Below are 6,364 nucleotides of genomic sequence, written 5' to 3' on the forward strand. Positions count from 1 at the left end.
TGACAGACAGAGGGAGTATAGACCTCTCCTCTGGTTGGTTTAATGTTGCACACAGGGTGTGTGTGTGTGTGTGGGGGGGGGGGGGTCTGTTTGTTTGTGTGTGTGTGTGTGTTTGTCTCGTGTGTTGCATGGAAACTTCACTAAATCATGTTGTCAGAGTAACTAGCAGTGTCTCCTCCCTCCTTCCCTCACTTTTACTACCTCTCTCTGGTCTAGGGCTCGGGTCTTGGGTTAGGGCTCGGGTCTTGGGTTAGGGCTAGGGTCTTGGGTTAGGGGCTAGGGTCTTGGGTTAGGGCTAGGGTCTTGGGTTAGGGGCTCGGGTCTTGGGTTAGGGCTCGGGTCTTGGGTTAGGGGCTAGGGTCTTGGGTTAGGGCTAGGGTCTTGGGTTAGGGCTAGGGTCTTGGGTTAGGGGCTCGGGTCTTGGGTTAGGGCTCGGGTCTTGGGTTAGGGGCTAGGGTTAGGGGCTAGGGTCTTGGGTTAGGGGCTAGGGTCTTGGGTTAGGGGCTAGGGTCTTGGGTTAGGGCTAGGGTCTTGGGTTAGGGGCTAGGGTCTTGGGTTAGGGCTCGGGTCTTGGGTTAGGGCTAGGGTCTTGGGTTAGGGGCTAGGGTCTTGGGTTAGGGTCTTGGGTTAGGGTCTTGGGTTAGGGTCTAGGGTCTTGGGTTAGGGTCTTGGGTTAGGGCTAGGATTATGGTTAGGGGTTAGGGTCTAGGATTATGGTTAGGGTCTTCGGTTAGGGCTAGGATTATGGTTCGGGGTTAGGGTCTTGGGTTAGGGTTAGCCTAGCAGGAGACCAGAGCGCTGTGCACACTGCTGTTTAGAACTGGGGCGGTCAACTCTGGTCCAGTAGGACCCCAGTGTGTGTGCAAGTCTTTGCTCCAGCTTAGCCCGAACACCACTGACACTGATACGGCGAAAACAAACAATATCTCCTCACGCCTTGCGTGTGTGTGTGTGTGTGTGTGTGTGTGTGTGTGTGTGTGTGTGAGACCTCTGGGAGATTCTGCACGCGCCAGGAGAGTGAGTCACTTCCGAAAACCCAGCGATGCCTGATGAACTCCAGACGCCTTTTCCGACACACACACACACACACACACACACACACACACCACCCCCCTCCAGAACTGCCCCTCACTCCACAGACGGCTGCTTCCTCAATACACACCCCTCAGATCCTTGTCAGTCTGGACAGAGACTGGTGTGAAGGTTTGGTTGAGGTTAGCAGAATACACTCTCTCTCTCTCTCTCTCTCTCTGCCTGTGGCCCCGGCCCAGCCTGCAGTAATGAGACAGAGAGAGGGAGAGAGAGAGAGAGAGAGGGAGAGAGAGAGAGAGAGAGAGAGGTTAATGGCCCTACCAGAGCCAGGTCACATGGTCTCCCTGAACCAATGGGAATGAAGGAGTTGAGCATTGATCCATAGTGATCCTGAGTCTCTGAGTGTGTTCTCTAGACCCTAACCCTAACGGCAAGTTGGGATGGGAATGTGTGTATGCTGTAACCATGACCATGTGTTAAACACAGGTGTGTGAGTGTGAAAGTGTAAGTGTGTGTGTGTGTGTGTGAAAGTGTTTGTGTGAGAAAGTGTAAGTGTAAGTGTGTGTGTGTGTGTGTGTGTGTGTGTGTGTGTGAAAAAAATGTGTGTGAGAAAGTGTGTGTGTGTGTGTGTGTGTGTGAAAGTGTTTGTGTGAGAAGGTGTAAGTGTGTGTGTGTGTGTGTGTGAAAGTGTTTGTGTGAGAAAGTGTAAGTGTGTGTGTGTGTGTGTGTGTGAGAAAGTGTAAGTGTGTGTGTGTGTGTGTGTGTGTGTGTGTGTGTGTGAGAAAGTGTAAGTGTGTGTGTGTGTGTACTGGTAGTGTAGAACATCCATTATTGACCTGCTCAGTTTAGCATCGCTAGGTCTGTGGAGTCTCTCCAGTGGTGTGTGTGTGTGTGTGTGTGTGTGAGAGAGAGAGAGAGTGTGTGTGAGAGACGTGCCAGTGTGACAGCGTGTGTGTGTTCATGTTCTGTTCACACAAACTGTGTGTGTGTGTGTGTGTCCTGTTCTAGATCACGGCCGTGTGCAGAGAGGCCGCCCTGCTGGCGCTCCAGGATGACATCACAGCGGAGCGCGTGACCGGGCGCCACTTTGAGAGCGCCTTGGTCACCGTGACGCCCCGCATCCCAGACTCCCTCATCCAGTCCTACGTCGACTACCAGAGGAAGTGACATCACCACGGAGGCAGAGCGCACGGTACTCTACAGGAAGCGGCTGCAGAGTTCTGAAGAGTTGGACCAACCAGACGTCAGAGAAAGACGTCAGCCAGAGTTTGAGCAGGCAGTTGAGCTCCTGGGCTGCTCAGTAGATCATCTCTGTTAACTCATCTCTTCTCCTCTCCTTGGTTCTAATAAAATGTAGAAATGTCTGATAAATGTTTTGTTTCTCACGTGTTTGTGTGTCTTTTTATCACGTTACCAAAGAAAACGGTCATCATGAACCACGAAAACCAAGAAATATAGTCCACCTGGATTTTAATATAATAATAATAATGATATCTGCCATTTAACTGATGCTTTTATCCAAAGCGACTTACATTGCAGTGAGTTCATACATTTCAGTATAGATGGTCCCAGCAGGAATCAAACCCCCAACCTAAGTGTTGTTAGGGCCATGCTCTACCAACTGAGCCACAGAGGACCACATCAACCCCTGGGGTCAAATGAACATGTATTTGTCAGAAACCCAGAATCCAGCCGGAGACGGAACGTGGCTCTAGCCAGGCTAGCTCCCAATGAAGGGTAATAAAACAGGAACAGAAGGATGAATTACAGAGAAAGAATCAACGGAAACACAATGCAACTTTTTATTACCACATCGAATGAAACTGAGTTTTCATGAAACATTTCATCTTTAAATAATGTGCTGTTTCCATTTGGTCTGTACCCACGGACCGACCGTACCCAGAGAGAGAGAGATGGAGAAGGAAAGAGAGAGAGGAGAGAGGGAGAGAGAAGGAGAGAGAGGGGGAGGGAGAGAGGGACAGAAGGAAAGAGGGAGAGAGAGAAGGAGAGAGACGAGCACGGCTGGGATATTAATCATGGCATCCATGGAAAATCTGTTAATTGCTGTAATCGAAAGATTTCCGTCCGCACTTCCGACCGCAGTAGACAGCTGCCAGGCGACCATCTGTCCGCAGGGAACCCACCACACTCCCTCCATCCTCCACCTCTAACTCCTCCATCCATCCTCCACCTCTAACTCCTCCACCTCTAACTCCTCCATCCATCCTCCACCTCTAACTCCTCCATCCATCCTCCACCTCTAACTGCCTCTTTATTTATTTGGGTTAATAAACGGCGACACTGTTGTGTTCTACCCTTTACCGGGCCGGTAAACCCGGTTTTGATGGCTCAACTGAGCCAAGATGGCGGCGGGGTCACAGATCTATTGATGTTTCATCTGAAAGAGATAAACTGACTTTGTATTGAACTTCCTTTTCTCATGCGTCCGGATGCAGCACATCCGCGACACCGATCAAACCAGACAGTCAGGAACAGAGGGAGGGAGGGAGGGAGGGGGGGGGGGGGGGGGAGGGGGATCTTTCCCCTCGCTCAAGGGGAGCCTTTTCTCTTAAGGTGGATCTTGGAGTTGAACATATCAGCCACGGCGACGATAAAGAAGCCGAGTTGCTCTGTTTCGGGGCTCGCGCTGTTTCCTCTTAACCTACATTTGATAGCAGCTTTATTTCATCTCTAATACTCGATATAATACAATCTACTATGTTACTAAATCATCCATCGTCTATTAATAGTGGATATAACCCACAAAGCCGTGCGTAATACGAACGGAATCCAACTGCGTAGCAGAAGTTATTCCTTCAGTTTAGTTTTCCTGATACCTGATATATTTGATGTTATTATTTGTACTCTTTCATTATTGTTCATGTTCATATTTAATTTATTGTCCTTGTTACATTCTGTTGATGCTGCTGTGAATGTTTTCGAGCTGCTCCGCCTCGGGCGTTTGGTCGGTTTGTTCAGAATGACAAATAAACGAGACTTGACTTGACTTGACGACCACAAGAACGGAAGTGACTTTTCCTCTCTCGTGCGCCGCGGTTTAACCGTTCCACCTTAACGGCGGCACGCATCTCCGCCGCGCGGCCTTCACATCTGCCCAATGGATCAGGAGCGGATGCGATGTATCCTTTTTCAGCCGCGCGGAGGGCCAATGGGAGGCGGCCTCGCGACCAACCCGGAGCCCTGCGGTCCATTCATCCAGAGACGCTCCTGCGGGGTGGACGGTAGTACCGAGACACCGACACACGGACGCACAGACACGGACACTTCGATACGGCCCGGGAGAGACACCGATACGACCGGGAGAGACACAGGCCAGGAGCTTTCTGACGTTGCGCTCTGCAAAACACACACTTTTGTTTTCCCTTCCACGAACCCCACGGACACGGGAGACTCTTGGATATATGGTTATTTGTCTGCATATCGCTGTTGTGCTCTAAAGAAACCTGTTTTTGTTTGACCGTAGCTGCCTCTCCGTTAAGGACTAACCGGATCCGTCTGACTCGGGATCCGTCTCAACTGCGCAACGGTTATTGGTGCCTGATATTAATATTCCACCAAGAAGCTTCAAACGTGGATTTATCATTTCTGGAACACATTTGCTGTATTAATGCATGAAACGTTTCACAGGAATAACAAAAGAGGACACCAGAGTCTGTCTTTGGATTAAACGCGTCGGTTATGAACGTTAGGAGTTGATTAAAGTACCGTTTTCAACAGTTTCCTCGGATGGAGTTTGTGTTGATCGGTTGATCGGTTGATGGATTCGACGTCATGGATGGTTGCATAGAGGTTCGTATCTCCCCGAAATGCGTGAAACACGTTTGAAAGGTCATGTTTGGACATAGGTCTCCTGACTGCCAAATGTTGACTGGATAGAAAGTCACATTTCACACCTAAACCCACCACGGATACTAAGAAATAACGCATAAATTAGGCTCAAGGTTCATGGTTAGTACGGGGCTATAGCAGCCCTGCTGTGGGAGCAGCAGTGCGATCTTAGGGTTCTCTGTGGTGCTATAGTGGCCATTACAACCTGCAGCTGGTGGTTAAATGTGGAGAGTTGGCGTCTTGTCCTGTGTGCGTTTGGCCGCACATAGGCCCCTCTTTCCCCGTAAGGACTTCCAAACGTTCGGAGTTTAATTGTCAGTGGATCTCTCTCTCTCTCTCTGTGTGTCTCTCTCTCTCTCTCTCCCTGTGTGTGTGTGTGTGTGTGTCTCTCTCTCTCTCCCTGTGTGTGTGTGTGTGTGTGTGTGTGTGTGTGTGTGTGTGTGTGTGTGTGTCTCTCTCTCTCTCTCTCTGTGTGTGTGTCTGTCTCTCTCTCTCTCTCTCTCTCTCTGTGTATGTGTGTGTGTGTCTCTCTCACGCGCAACTAACAAACACCCCTCCCCCATCCGAATTGTTTTCATTCATAAGTTTTTTTCTCCTTCCTCCTCTCCTCTCCTCTCCTCTCCTCTCTTTCCTCTCCTCTCCTCTCCTCTCCTCTCCTCTCCTCTCCTCTCTTTCCTCTCCTCTATTCATCCTTAGATGTGTTGATTGATCTTCTCCGGGGGTTCTGTCACGCGGGGCGGCGCTGGGGCCGCTCGACCGGATGGCATTTGATTACGTCTCTAAAGAGAGATAGACGAGAAGAAAAGAGAACGCAGATCTCCTTCTTTTCATAGTCAACCTCTTCACCGTAAATACCGTCTTTACGTCCGGCAGCCGGACCTGCGGGCCTCCGTCCGAGGCGAGCTGCTGCAGGCTTTCATTAAGCTCAGTTAATAAATCATTAATCACACAACCTCCCAGGACCGTGTCTATAACAGGCTGTTACATTAACACCAACATTTCCATCTGTAGAGAAATTGCATCGATTTTATAAGGTGTTTGTTTACCGATTAGGCCGTTCCAGTGAGGTGTTTACCGATCAGACGGCCTCGCCTCTCAGACTTGTTTACATGGTATAAAAATAACGGTTTAATTCGCGTTGTCGGTGTTAATTAGGAGTGTGAGCTGCCGTGCCGTGTTTATCAGCAGATAGGAAAACGATAACATCGTTTCTAATCACGTTAACCTGAAGTAAATCGTCGGGTTTGTGTTTTAATCGTGACCTGAGTTTCTCTCGGAGATCTTTGTCAACACGTTTCCTTCGGCCCGTCTGTGGGTCGTGATGGATGAATACTAAGTGAGGGCTTTCTGCTCGGTGTTGGATCTGTCCCCGGACGCATTTACATGTTAACGAGCCATACACATGGAAATGAGCAGGGAAGGAGAGGAGGAGAGGAAGACAGGGATGTGTGCGTATTGACCAAGCTACAAAAAGTCTCGTTAA

General features: G+C 49.7%; 1 pseudogene across 1 annotated transcript in view; it reads left to right on the top strand.

Moving 5' to 3' along the window:
- Positions 1–4,261: 4,261 nt before the first annotated feature.
- Positions 4,262–6,364, top strand: part of LOC310824539 (protein sprouty homolog 1-like) — a 4,314-nt pseudogene continuing 2,211 nt past the window's right edge. Inside the window, exon 1 of the transcript XR_014555102.1 lies at positions 4,262–4,842. The product of XR_014555102.1 is annotated as a protein sprouty homolog 1-like (transcript). The remainder of the gene's footprint in view (positions 4,843–6,364) is intronic.

Source organism: Argentina silus, assembly GCF_951799395.1.
Source record: "Argentina silus genome assembly, contig: scaffold_462, whole genome shotgun sequence".
Classification (NCBI taxonomy): domain Eukaryota; kingdom Metazoa; phylum Chordata; class Actinopteri; order Argentiniformes; family Argentinidae; genus Argentina; species Argentina silus.